Source organism: Muscardinus avellanarius, assembly GCF_963383645.1.
Source record: "Muscardinus avellanarius genome assembly, chromosome: 2".
NCBI lineage: Eukaryota > Metazoa > Chordata > Mammalia > Rodentia > Gliridae > Muscardinus > Muscardinus avellanarius.
This window is the reverse complement of record NC_137787.1, coordinates 8,099,710-8,112,893: the sequence shown is the minus strand read 5'-3', so window position 1 is coordinate 8,112,893 and position 13,184 is coordinate 8,099,710. Positions and strand designations below refer to the sequence as shown.

General features: G+C 48.5%; 1 protein-coding gene across 1 annotated transcript in view; it reads left to right on the top strand.

Moving 5' to 3' along the window:
- The window catches only part of DIS3L2 (DIS3 like 3'-5' exoribonuclease 2), a gene marked incomplete at both ends in the record, with an annotated part of 327,839 nt that overhangs the window by 110,904 nt on the left and 203,751 nt on the right, over positions 1 to 13,184 (top strand). The gene's annotated exons all lie outside the window — the stretch shown is intronic.

The following is a 13,184-nucleotide window of genomic DNA, read 5'->3' as shown; positions in this document are numbered from 1 at the left end:
TTTCCAGGAACTCCAGTACCACCAAAAAAACAAAACAAAAAAAGAAGTTATCCTACAATAAGCAGGAAGAAGGGTACCATATTTTTTTTGGAAGCTGTCAGAAATCAGTGTAACAAATATTTGTGTCATAGTCTTAGAGCAACATGGATGGTCATTTTGTTTTGATTTTTAAGAAACAGCTGGACCTAGCCATATATCTGATCAAATGCTATGCCTCTCTTCTTCTTATAATTGGCATTCATTTTGAAGGAAATGTCATATTGTTTTGCTATATTGATAGGCCTTAATTATGGGTGAGTGTGTGGCTTTTGCTTCACAGGAAATGAAAATAAAGGTTTGCAATCTAGAAGTCTTTTTTAGAGCTGGCTATGTAGCTCAGTGGTAGAGCACTTACCTAGCATGTGGGAGGCCCTGGGTTCAATTCTTACTACTATAGAAAAGGGATGGGAGGAAGATGGCAGTGGCTGCGGTCGCAGTGGCAATCACGGCTGCCGAATAGGACAAGCATTCCTCGGGGAAGCCCTGGACACCAGATTTCGGTTTAATATCGGATTGGGACAACTTAAGGAGACACTTCCAGCCTCGACTTCCTATCTAGAATACAGGAGAGAGAGTGGATAACAGTGGAATTAGAAGCAGGATGACAAGGAGGCGCCTGCCATGCAAGAAAAGTGATTTCTGGAAGAACACCCCAGAAGGGATTAGAGAAAAGACCACTTCAGCCGTGCATGCTGGGGACTCTTTAACAACACACCTTGTAAGAAAAGTGAGCCGGGCGTGGTGGAGGGAGCCGTGCAGTGCCGGGTGGGAGCTGAGCTGCGCATTCCGGGACCTCAGTGTACCAGGCTGCTGCGCTCCTTTGTGCTGCGCCGGAGACCACAGTGCGCTTGGAACAGCAGACCCTGCTCTACGCAGTGAGGCTGTGACGTCTGCTCTTGGAAGGGAGATAAAATTCATTGCTGCTGAGTGCTCGATCTCACAACCCCTTCAAAACACACATACGGTCTTCTCTTAATAAAAAAAAAAAAAATTGGAGAGGGGTTAAGATGGTGGCGGTGGCGACAGCCAGGACTCAGGAGATGCAGACAAACTCTATCCAATTCATTTGGAACTTTTAGAAAAAAAAAAAAAAAAAAAAAAAACCCCGCAAAGGGGGCACTGCCCCTGCCGCACGTGCTTTAGAATTCAGGATACCATATCATGTAAGGAAGGAACTCAGCTGAGAACCAGGAGGAAGGCGGCGCCGGTGGAACAGTGGTGGGGCAGCACAGAGGTGCGGGCGCTAGTGCTGGCGGCAGAGGTGGAGGCTGTTATTTTGGAGTGGCAGAGACCTGATTCAACCCACCTTGATCTTATGAAGAAATTGCCCCAAAGGTAGAATTTGGAGGGGCAGAAAGATCCAGCCCAGTCCACCTTGAGCTTTTGAGGAAATCTCCCCAAGAGTAGACTGACTGCACCTGCCACACATCCTTGAGAAGTCTGGACAACATGCTAAGTGGCAAAAAGGTTTGGGGGTATCAGAGGGAGTTCTGCATAGCCAGGATGGGCGTACATGTTGCATGTTCTGGGAGTCATCAGCCCCCATGGCCACCGCGCTCCTCTGCGCAGAGTGGGAGGCCAGGGTGCACATGGAACAGCAGAGCCTGCTTTCTGAAGAGAAGCTATGGACCTCTGCCTTTGGAGGGAAGACACAATTTATTGCCATTAGGTATTTGGTGTCCCAGCTTTTGTAAAAGGCATGTACTGCTTTCTCATATTAAAAAAAAAAAAATAGAAGAGTGCCGGGCGTGGTGGCACACACTCGTAATCCCTGTGCTTGGGAGGCGGAGACAGGAGGATTGTGCTGGTTCGAGGCCAGCTTCACTGGCTTAAGATACCCTGTTTCCAAATAAAAATACACATTAAAAAAAAAGAGGTCTCCAGGAGTCTAGCCTAGAGATAGAGGGGTTTCCAGGAACCTCAGTATCAACAACAACAACAAAAATAGAAAGAATGGAACATCTGTAGACAACCTGCTCATAGTGACAGAACCAGAGCCCGATGCCCAGCAAGGCCGGTGCCGGGGACTCTGAGGCCAGGATAGGAGCCTCCTGGGCAACTAGGCTGGCGCCGGAGCCAGGGAGGCCAGGATTGGAGCCTGCCGTGAGGCAAGGCCGGTGTTGGGGCCTCCGTCTGAGAACGGGATTGGAGCCCACCGAGGGGCGAGGCCGATGCCAGGGCAAGTGAGGCCAGGATTGGAGCCTGCCGTGAAGCAAGGCCGATGCTTGGGCCTCTGAGGTCAGGATCAGAGCCTGCCGAGGGGTTAGACCAGTGCCAGGGCCAGCGAGGCTGGGATCGGAGACTGCTATGAGGCAAGGCCATCTCTGGGGACTCCAAGGCTGGGATCAGAGCCTGCCAAGGGGCAAGGCCAGATACGGGGCTAGTGAGGTTGGGATCGAGGCCTGCTGTGAGGCAAGGCCAGTGCTGGGGGCCTCCGAGGCCAGGATTGGAACCTGCCAAGGGGTGAGGCCAATGCCAGCGCCAGTGAGGCCGGGATCGGAGCCTGCCACGAGGCAAGGCCCATGCTGTGGCCTCTGAGGCCAGGATCGGAGCCTGCCAAGGGGTGAGGCCGGTGCCAGGGCCAGCGAGGCTTGAATCAGGGCCTGCTGTGAGGCAAGGCTGGTGCTGGGGCCTCCAAGGCTGGAATTGGAGCCTGCCGAGGGGTAAGGTCAGAGCCGAGGCCAGTGTGGCCGGGAATTTAGCCTGCCATGAGGCAAGGCCGGTGCTGGGGCCTTTGAGGCTGGAATCAGAGCCTTTCGAGGAGTGAGGCCAGAGCTGGGGCCAGCGAGGCTGGGATGGGAGCCTGCCATGAGGCAAGGCCATCTCTGGGGCCTCTGAGGCCGGGATTGGGGCCTGCGAAGGGGTGAGGCTGGTGCTGGGGCCAGCCTGGCCAGGATTGGGGCCTGCTGTGGGGCAAGGCTGGTGCTTGGGTCTCCGAGGCCAGGATTGGAGCCTGCCAAGCAGTGAGGCCAGAGCCGGGGCGAGCAAGGCTGGGATCGAAGCCTGCCGTGAAGCAAGGCTGGTACCAGAGCCTCAGGCTGGGATGGGGGCCTGCCGAGGGGTGAGGCCAGTGCCGGGGCCAGTGAGGCTGAGTTCAGAGCCTGCTGTGAGGCAAGGCTGCTGCTGGGGCCTCCAAGGCTAGGATAGGAGCCTGTTGAGGGGTGAGGCCGATGCCGGGGCCAGTGAGGCTGAGATCGGAGCCTGCCATGAGGTAAGGCTGGTGCTGGGGCCTTCGAGGCCGGGATCAGAGCCTTTTGAGGGGTGAGGCCAAAGCTGGGGCCAGCAAGGCTGGGATTCAAGCCTGCCATGAGGCAAGGCCATCTCTGGGGCCTCCAAGGCTGGAATTGGAGACTGCTGAGGTGTGAGGCCGGTGCCAGGGCAAGTGAGGCTGGGATCGGAGCCTGCCATGAGGCAAGGCCGGTGCTGGGGCCTCCGAGGCCAGGATCGGAGCCTGCCAAGGTGTTAGGCCAGTGCCAGGGCCAGCGAGGCTGGAATCAGAGACTGCTCTGAGGCAGACCGGTGTTGGGGCCTCAGAGGCCGGGATTGGAGTCTGCCTGAGGGGTTGGGCTGGTGCCAGGGCCAGCGAGGCTGGGATCGGAGCCTGCCATGAGGCAAGACCAGTTCTGGGGCCTCCAAGGCTGGTATCAGAGCCTGCCAAGGGGTGAGGGCGGTGCCGGGGCCAGCGAGACCATGATTGGAGCCTGTCATGAGGCAAGGCCGGTGCTGGGACCTCTGAGGCTGGGATCAGAGCCTGCCAAGGGGTGAGGCCGGTGATGGGGCCATTGAGGCCAGGATTGAAGCCTGCCATGAGGCAGGAATGGTGCTAGGGCCTCCGAGGCCGGAATTGGAGCCTGCTGAGGGGTTAGGCCGGTGCCGGGGCCAGCGAGGTTGGGATTGGGGCCTGCCATGAGGCAAGGCGGTGCTGGGGCCTCTGTGGCTGGGATTGGAGTCTGCTGAGGGGTTAGGTTGTTGCTGGGGCCAGCAAGGTTGGGATTGGGGCCTGCCATGAGGCAAGGCTGGTGCTGGAGCCAGCGAGGCCTGAGAGTCTGTCAGGTGGCCAGGCCGGCGCCAGGGCCTCCAAGAGTGGGTTCGGAACTTGCAATGTGGCATACACAGAGAAATATCACAGAAAATAAAAAATCAGATGCTTTCCCTAATATCCAAAAACTAGGAAGAAATGGGTAATAGGAGGAGATCTAGTTGAAGAAAGGGCCCAATGGAAGAGCAATCAAGGTGACCAATCAGAGGGGATGGGATGGGGGAAGATGGAATCTCTTTAAGACGCATGATGCACATAAACAAATACATCAAAGTTAATCACCAAATCAAGCATGGGATCGAGGGAGGGGGAAGGAGTGGGACGGGGATTGGATAAAGGCTAATTGGATGATGTGTGCTTGTATATCCTCACAAGTCTTGTATTCCATTGTGATGTTTGAGTACAATGCACCAATAAAATACACACACACACACACACACACACACACACACATATTACTATAGAAAAGAAAAGAAGGAAGGAAGGAAGGCAGAGAGGGAAGGAAAGGAAAGGAAGAAAAATAAAGATTTAGGAGAGTCTGTTCTGGTATTTACTTTGCCATTAGTCTGGTTAACACCTTGCTTGGTGGGGTCATCTGACGGGTATAGGCTGGACCCTCCCGATAATGTCCTGTGGTTCTAGGAGTCAGGGCTGAGTGGACGGCCAGTGTGTGCTTTTACCCAGTTTAATCTATATTCAGCTTCTCATGCCCAGCCACACAAGCCAAATCAAATCTGTGTGTCATTCTGATACAATTTCAGAAACACCACCCTCTGCTGCTTTTTCAGTTCTGTGAGGATTGGTGTGATTTACATGGTCTCAGAGCCTCTCAGGAGTTGTTGTACTTTCTTTTTTGCTCTGAAATGGTGCAGTGCAGTGTCATGACTTTTAATCCTAACTCATTATCTAAGAATAACGTCAACCTCTTGAGCCCCAAATAGTCCTTCTCAGAGGCCTGCGAGTTTCTCACCACCAGATCAAAAGGGCCGATGATGACTGTGACACCTGGCTGCTGTTGATTGTGCTGCAGCACTGTTTGACAGTGAGAAGGGAAGACTCTCATATCAAACCAGGAAGTCCAGCCTGCCTTTTATCTGCCTTTCTGCCACATCCCATTGTGTGTGCTTGATTGGACTGCTTCCTTGGTTTTCAAGTGGCGAGGGTGTAGTCAGGAAACCTTTGTGCTGTGAGTTTCTCTTATTTCTTAGCTGAGCCCTTATTTCATCTGGAACCCTTGCTACAGCAACCACAGAGGGTGTCAGTTAGGCCTTTGAAGCAGCAACACATTTGCTGTAAGACAGACTATTCACAGCGGGGGTGATGGCGCTGCTTGTAATCCTAGTACTTGGGAGGCTGAGATAGGAGGATCGCAGGTTTGAGAACAACTTCAGCAATTAGTGACACTCATCACTAATGAGTTACATCCTAGTCCTCTTAAATCAAGAACAAGCTCTTACCAAGACACTTTTCAAAAGAAAAAAAAACAGCGCTGGGGTGTAGCTTGAAGATAAAACACCCCTGGGTTCAATCCCTAGAACCACAAATACACAAACAAAATATTGAAAAAATGATAATCATCTATTATCATATAATTTTCCAAATAAGATTTGGAAATAATAATATTCAGATGGAAAACTGCTTTTTCTCCCCCTTCATAACATAAAGACATTAAACTTGTATTTTATGGGAGTATGCCTCTTAAAATCCTGTGTAAAAGGAAGTCTATTTTATGAAATAAAATGTAGCAGGTTTTCACAGTGAGGCTCTCAGATGACACAATGGCGTGAGGGGCGAGGGCTGCAGCTGCTGAGCGCGCTGGTGGTCGCCTTGCTGTTTTGTTCTGGGTATCAGTTACTGATCTTTAGGAACTGAGGTCACTGTTCCCAATCTGAACACACTGTGCTGTGACCACCTCGGCTTCTTCCCTTATCTTGCCAGGCTTTGACAAGAAGTGTGAGGTGGTACTTGTTGTGGGTGTGAATGTGTGTGGCCACACACACAGACACAGTGCTAAACCTGAGCTTAGCTGAGCCGGCTTCTCCCTCAACTGCCCTGAGCAGCCAGGCACCACTGGTGTCTTCTCTCTGTTCCTTTTGTCTGGGCTGGCAATTTGCCATTCCTCTGCACTGTAGCCATCTGCCTACTCAGTAGCTTACATGGCATGCATTCTAAGTCTAGATTACAATATGGAATAACTGGGATAGAAGATATCCTTCCCCACCTATGACTTCTGGGACCAGGGTCTGCAGCAGAGTGTCCTTTGCCCTGGGAAATGGGTGCAACTAGAATTGAGGCTGCCCTCTTGCCAGTCATGCAACATACATCCATGGGGAAACCTGGCGTTAAGCCAATGTAGATGACCTACTTCTGGGTCAGGGTTTCCTAGGTCATAGAGCAACTCCCTCGCTCCCATCTATTGAAAGACAGACATTTGAGCCTGGGCAGTGGCGAATACCTGTAACCCCTGTACTTGCGAGGCTGACACAGGAGGATCCCAGGTTTATGACCAACCTCAGCAATTTAGAGAGACCCTTCACAATTTAGTGAGATCCTGGTTTTTTTTTTTTTTTGGTGGTTTTGTTTTTGTTTTTGTTTTTGTTTGGCGGGTCTGGGGATGGAACCCAGAGGCATTCAACCTCTGAGCTACTCCCCCTGCCTTTTTTTTTTTTTTTTTGTGGTCCTGGGGGTGGAACCCAGAGCCCTTCTACCTCTGGGATACACTCCCAGACCTATTTTATATTTTTATTTGGAAACAGGGTCTCTTAAGCCAGCTGAGGCTGGCTTCAAACCTGCACGATCCTTCTGTCTCAGCCTCCCCAGCGCGGGGATTACAAGCATGCGTGCACCACGTCTAACTATTCTTTATTTTGAAACAGGGTCTTACTAAGTTGCGGGGGGCCTCACTAAATAGCTGAGGCTCTCTGCAAGCCATGATCCTCTGGTCTCAGCCTCCCTAATGTTGGGATTTACAAGCATGTGCCACCACACCTCGCTTGAGATCCTGTTTTAAAATAAAAAATAAAATAGGACTGGGGGTAGAGCTCCAAGGTAGAAGGTCCCTGGGTTCAATCCCCAGTACTTCAAAAACAGAAAAAAAAAAAAAGTATTTAGTAGTATTAACCAGATGTGGTCCAGGCTCCCATGACCCACTGCCCAGTTAGTAGGACAGAGGAGGTGGGGGAACCCGAAGCAGAGTCTACAGTGGAGGAAGCAGGAGGAGTAAAAAGATTCAGGGTAGAGCAAGAAGTTAAATTCTCCCAGATGCAGTAACTGATTTGAAGTGGGTCATGAAGCCAGGCGTGGTGGCGCACACTTGTAATCCCAGTACTTGGGAGGCTGAGACAGGAGGATCGCAGGTTCATGGCCAGCCCCAGGTACTACAATTTAGTGAAACCCTGTTTAAAAATAAAGAATAAAAAATAGGGCTGAGGGTATAGCTCGGACATAGAATGCCCTTAGGTTTAATACATAGTACCACAAAATAAATAAAATAAAATAGGGCTGGGGTTATATCTCAGTTCCTGCCTTCAATCCTCAGTATCACAAGAATGAGTAAATAAGGGAAGGAAGGAAGGAAGAAAGGGGAGGAAAAGAAATGGGGCTTAAAGGAGAGAATAGATCTGAAAATTATAGATGACTTTTTTTTTTTTTTGGTGGTACTGGGGTTACTGGAAGCCCTTCTATTTCTGGGCTATACTCCCAGACCTATTTTATACTTTTTTATTTTTGGAAACAGGGTCTCTTAAGCCAGCGCGGCTGGCTTCAAACCTGCGCGATCCTCCTGTCTCCGCCTCCCAAGTGCGGGGATTACAAGTGTGCGCCACCACGCCTGGCCGTGTAGATGATGTTTCAGGCCTCAGACTTGGATGCATGGTAGATGCTGATGGCAAGGTTTTTTTTTTTTTTTTTTTTTTTGTGATACTGGGGATGGAACCCTTCTACCTCCGGGCTACACTCCCAGACCTATTTTTTATATTTAATTTGGAAACAGGGTCTCTTAAGCAAGCGCGGCTGGCTTTGAACCTGTGCAATCCTGTCTTCACCTCCCAAGCGCGGGGATTACAAGCGTGCGCCACCACACTGGGCTGATGCTGATGGCAGTTTAACCAGATTTCCTGAGAGCAGCCTTGGCTCCCAGCGTCCTCTTCGCGTACGCCTCTGCTTGCCATTTCCTTGCTAACTGTTCACAGCTCCTAACTATGCACCCCACACTTCCTTTTCCAGCAGTGGCTCTCTCCTCTCTCCAGCATTTGCTTGATGAAATACTCAGCTTTTTTTTTTTTTTTTTGGTGGTACTGGGGTTCCTGGAAGTCCTTCTACCTCCGGGCTACGCTCCCAGACCTATTTTATATTTTTGAAACAGGGTCTCTTACGCCAGTGCGGCTGGCTTCGAACCTGCGCGATCCTCCTGTCTCCGCCTCCCAAGCGCGGGGATTACAAGCGTGCGCCACCACGCCCGGCAATACTCAGCTTTTAAATCCAACTTAGAAAGTCTTTCCTGACTCACAGGCCTCCTCCCTGGCTGCGTCCAGACCTTTTGATAGCACCATGGTGTAGCTCGCATGTGTTTGGGTCGCAGTGGCTTATTTAAGTAGCTTACGTGGCCATCAGCTTCTTTAGGACAGGGCTGGTCAGATGAGGAGGAAGAGATGAATTGATGACCCTGAGGCCTTAAGTCAAGTTGACTAGAAAGATGTACCGTAAACTAGGCTGGAAAACATAGGAGGAGGAGCTTGGAACTGAAAATGATGAGAATCAAGGTTCTGTGATGTCAAAGTCAATACTTGAAAACAGCACACAAGTGCCATCAGATGGAGAAAATCACATTTAGCGGTACGTGTTTAATGAAGAGGCCGAGGAGAAGGCACACATCAGTGGACAGGATGGTATCAACAGCGGAGGGTCTGCGGGCCGTGATCCCCACCTCCTCTCCACTCGGTGCTGAGGCCCCATTGAAGGAGCTCAGTGAGCATCGTGGCATTGGAGAGCTCTAGCTGTTAGAAAGAGACCTATTTTGCTCATAAAATTGTTAGGAGGGGTCTCCCTTGAACTTTGTTCACTTTTCTGTATGTAATATCTTCCACCTTTTCTTGACTTTCAGTCTTTTTTTTTTTTGGTGGTACTGGGGTTCCTGGAAGCCCTTCTACCTCCGGGCTACACTCCCAGACCTATTTTTACATTTTTTTATTTGGAAACAGGGTCTCCTAAGCCAGCGTGCGGCTGGCTTCGAACCTGCGCGCTCCTCCTGTCTCTGCCTCCCAAGCGCGGGGATTACAAGCGTGCGCCACCACGCCCGGCGACTTTCAGTCTTTTAATGCTCTCGAAACCTAGGGGTAGTCTGTTCTGAGCCCTTGCTGGTTTTTAGGGACCCCAGCCTTTTCGTCATATAACATACTTATTACTTTAATATTTAGTACTAGACTCTTGTTCAGGATAATTTAAAAGCCACATTGGCTTCCTTGCTGGAATGATTTGCAATTATATAATCAGATTTACAGTTTAAGGACTTCCCAGTCCTCTTAAATCATCTTTCCCTTTAGAAACTCTTAGCAGTGGCATTCATGCCTATACTTACTAAACCAGTGTGAAATCTGCTATCCTGATGCCCAGAAGTTAAGTTCCAGCCTTCCCTTTCAGATGTTACAAGCATGGAGATACCATGCCCACTTTCTCCTAGATTTTATGGTTCCTTTTTCTCGAATGTGTAAGGATAAATTTTGAAGAAAATGGAAAATTTTTACAGGAGCCGCTGGGAGAAACATAATAGTGTTTCTTGGCAACACTGAAAGTGAACTGAAGATGTATGACATGAATTGACCCAGCGCAAACTGGCATATTTATGTTACTTTATCCATTAAACTTCAGTGCTTTGGGGGTGAAGGGAGAGAGAAAACGAGGTCAGTGCAGGTATAATAAGGATGAGAAGTTTTTGGTTAAATGTGGTGTTGCCTAGGCTTAATGAGAGGTTGTTGGAGACATAGAGAACAGGTCGCGGTACTTGCTGGCTTTGAGAGTGAAGGACAGCAGAGTCTGCTGGAGCCAGTGCCTGGAAGCAGAGGAAGGGAAGTTCTGGTTGTTGGGTGTGTAGTGAAGAGAACGGGTGGGTGGGGGTGTGCTCAGGTGCACCCATTTCTTAGCTTTGCACTGTAGGGTCCCTTGTCAGACAATCAAATATTTGTTGAGTGTTGGAAGCAAATACTTCTACTGTTCTATTTAATTTTGATAGGTACTGACTTTAGTGGATAGATATGAATTAAAGTGGTCACATTAAATGAATTAGGCTGTATTTAGTAGGAAAATGAAAAAGTCACCGTATTGGTAGAAAAAGCGAACAGGAAAAAATAGTGTTTTTCATGGAGGCATTGCTTACAAGAGTAGTAAACTGGAAATAACTTTCTCTAGTCATTCCCCCTTCCACTTTTCCAGAGAATAGTTTTTGTTTAAGACTCTTCTGCTGGAGAGGCTGAGTTCTATAGTGCCGTGGGCTTGTGTTGCCAATGTCAGGTTGCAGGTCCTTCTCAGGACGTGGCTCCAGCTGGTTAGTGGACCCAAAGCAAATCGGGCTGAGGAAGGGGCTCACTTCTGGTGATTGTTTGGGCTCCACCTGGTGGCTTACAGGGCTCAGCTTTGGAAAAAGCTACATCTGCCCACTGAGCCTCCTGGTCAAAGCAGAGCAGAAGTAAAGAAATGGTGTAGTTCTTGGTCACTCTATGAAGCTGCTAACACAAGATCTCAAACCGTAGCTGGGCGTGGTGGCGCACGCTTGTAAGCCCAGCATTTGGGAGGTTGAGACAGGAGGATTGTGGTTCTCAGACAGCCTCAGCTAATTAGTGAGGCCTTCTGCAACTCAAAGAGACCCTGTTTAAATATAAAGGATAAAAAAAATAAGGCTGGGTGTCGCTTGGAGGTAGAATGCTCCTGGGTTCCATCTTCATTACCGCAGAAAGAACTGAAGCCGCCATTTCCCCCTGAGATTTTTAGTGCACTTTCTTGAAAATATCAAGTGTTAGAGAACCTTAGATACCCTCGGCTGTCTCATGCCACTGTGAAGGGTTTCAGCCTCTTCTCTGCTCCCTCTGTGGCGAGGTTGATTCTCCCTCAAGCTGTGTCTGAGCATTGTTGAAGCGTACTCCCCCCCCCCCTTTCTCTCATCTGTTTCCATTGGTGGATCACTATTCTTGAGGTCCCAGTCTTTACTTGTTACCGTCTGTGGTGCCACAATACTAAGCCAGAAAAAGGAGTGGCAGCTTGTTCTCTCCTCCTGATTATGGAAAATAATATGTAAAACACAGAGCAAAGGCACCGTGTATTTTCCATACTTCGCGATGCTCGAGTTCTGGCCCCTAGGTTCAGCCAGTGTTTGTTTGTTCCCCACCTAGGGTGGGGTGTCTCAGAGCTATAACACCAGTTAATTTGTTTGCATGGCACTTTCCACATGGGCCACTATGCATGGGAGCTCTTAGGTAATTAAGAACAGTGATGACAGTGGTAATCGTTGCATATGACTGCACGCGGTCACAGAAAAGAGGATGGGTGGCTGAAAACACTAGTTGACTGTTAAGTATTTTTATTTTCTTTGAGGCAAACAGGTCAATATGGAGGGATGTTTTTGTCATAACTTCTCCTTTCTATATCTGCTTCCTTCCTTCAGCCAATGTTTAACTTCAGTATCATCACCCAGGATAGTCAGTCTGATGCTTATTTATGTCGAATGTTTGTATAGACTTCCCCACATCCCCTGAGGAGTTGGGATGTTGTTTCAGGACTCTCTGCATTAATTTTATGGCAGTGTCACTTACTGTGAACGGGAGCAGTACCCATGGAGCAGCTCTAGTGAGTGAGGACCTTGAGGTGCTGCCATTATAAGTTGCTATAGTGAGGGTACCCATGGAGGAGCTCTAGTGAGTGAAGACTTTGAGGTGGTGTCATTATAAGTTGCTGTAACGAGGGCTCTTTCTTCCTTACATCTTCTTACTATTGCAGTATTATCATTGGTAAAAATTTTTATTTTTTTGAAATACACTTTTTTGTTGTTGGCATTGAGTACTGAACCATGGATCCTCTAGCACTGAGCCATACCCCCATCCCTATATATTTACTTTTCTTGTTTTTCATTTTTTATTTTGTGGTACTGGAGATTGTACTCAGAACATTCTACCTCTATACCTTCAGCCCTCTTTATTTCTTATTTCTCACTAAGTTGTGGAGGGCCTCGCTAAATTGCTGAGGCTGGACTTGAACTTGTGATCCTCCTGTCTCAGCCTCCCAAGTACTGGGATTATAGATATTTGCCACCTTGCCCAGCTCCTCTTTATTTTTTATTTTACACAAGGTCCTAGGGTCTTGCCACATTGCCCAGGCTGGCCTTAAACATTCGATCCTCTTGGTGTAGCCTCTCGGGATGCTGGGAATATAGGCATGTGCTATTGCACTTGGGTGGAAATACATATTGGATATTTACTATTAAAATTATTCAAATGTTTCTTATAGACAATGAAAATTTTCTGAAGTCTTGCCCTCAGAACTATTCACTATTAAGAGATTGTTAAATATTAAACTAAATATATATGTTTTGGTGGTACTGGGGGTGGAACCCAGGGGCTTTCTACCTCCAGACTATACTCCCAGACTTATTTTATATTTTATTTGGAAACAGGGTCTCACTAAGTTGCTGAGAGCCTCACTCAGTAGCTGAGGCTGCCTTCGAACCGTGCCATCCTCCTGTCTTAGCCTCCCAAGCGCAGGGATTACAAGTATGCTCCACCACGCCCGGCTTAACTAAATATTTAAAAAAATATTTATTTTAAATATTTTTTTCATGTATCTCTTCTTTTGTGAAGTGATTATTCAATTCAGTTGTCCATTCTTGATTGGGTTATTTGTTTTGCTAGTGTAGAGTCTTTTGAGCTCTTTGGATATTCTGGATATTAACCCTCTATTTGAGTGGTGGCTGGTAAAGATCTCCCATTCTGTAGGCTTTATTTTTAGGTTCTTGATGGTTTCCTTTGATGAGCAGAAACCTTTTAGTTTGATACAGTCCCACTTGTTAATTCTTGTTTTAATTTTCTGTGCTTTGGAAGTCTTGTTGAGAAAGTTACTACCTGTG